Here is a 1,032-nt window from a genome sequence, read left to right on the forward strand (position 1 = left end):
AGAGAGAGAGAGAGAGAGAGAGAGAGAGAGAGAGAGAGAGAGTCAGAGAGAGTGAGAGAGACTCATTCACTATAGTGGTTGAAGGCCATGTTCTTGAGCAGCTGCACGCCGACCAAAGCTCCATCTCCTTCTGTCTCTGTTTAACTGTCTATGTAAAAAGAGCCCCGCCGCTCCCCTGCCGAGCGGAACATCAGCCTCATCAAGTCAACCACAGGCAGCAGCAACACGGGCGGAAGTAAGGTCATTTAGCCTTCAAATTAAAATCATAAAAGAGTCCAAAGATTTAAATTAGGCTTTTGAAAACTTAAATGAAAATTACCTATGAACCAAAAATAAGTAAGAAACATGCTAGTGGTGCCTTCTGTTACCTGATACCAGCTTAACAGGTATCCTACCCTATATCTCCACTCTTAAAAATATCTATAATTTATAACAATAACAAAGCAAAGTAGACAAAATAGATGTAGAGCAAGCTCGATTTTTAGTTGAATACCCTCATCAGGTACCAGGCAGGCACCAATATGACGAAAACACTCATTTAGTTTGAACCCGACTAGAAAACCTGACCTGAGTCTGAGGTGTACAAGTTCATTTTTAATAAAACAGAAACCAAATCTTAAAGGGCCCTGAGGACAACCAGACCTGGTCCAAATAGGGTCAACCGAAACCTAAATAGCCCAGAGAACACCACACAATAGCCTATAGAAACATTTAGGTTGGACTTCAGCATCTTCAAACACACATTTTCCTCCAGTGATGATCTGGCATGCTTGAATCAGGCATTACTGGCACTGGCACATAACATAGGCATACTGTAGAACAGAGACTAGTCTGTTTAATGTTAATGTTAAAATCTTAGTGTCACAGTTCAAGAGCAGTATCCGGGCCAGAAGTGGAACTCTAAGATTTCCTGAAGTCAGTGAAGTAAACATGTAGACGGCCGTTGTTATATCTGGAGCATAGACCGTATATATATTGATGGACAGAGCATCCGGTTCGGAAAAGTGCAACCACTGCGGAAGTAACTTAAAC

This window comes from Etheostoma cragini, chromosome 18, assembly GCF_013103735.1.
Source record: "Etheostoma cragini isolate CJK2018 chromosome 18, CSU_Ecrag_1.0, whole genome shotgun sequence".
Taxonomy (NCBI): Eukaryota; Metazoa; Chordata; class Actinopteri; order Perciformes; family Percidae; genus Etheostoma; species Etheostoma cragini.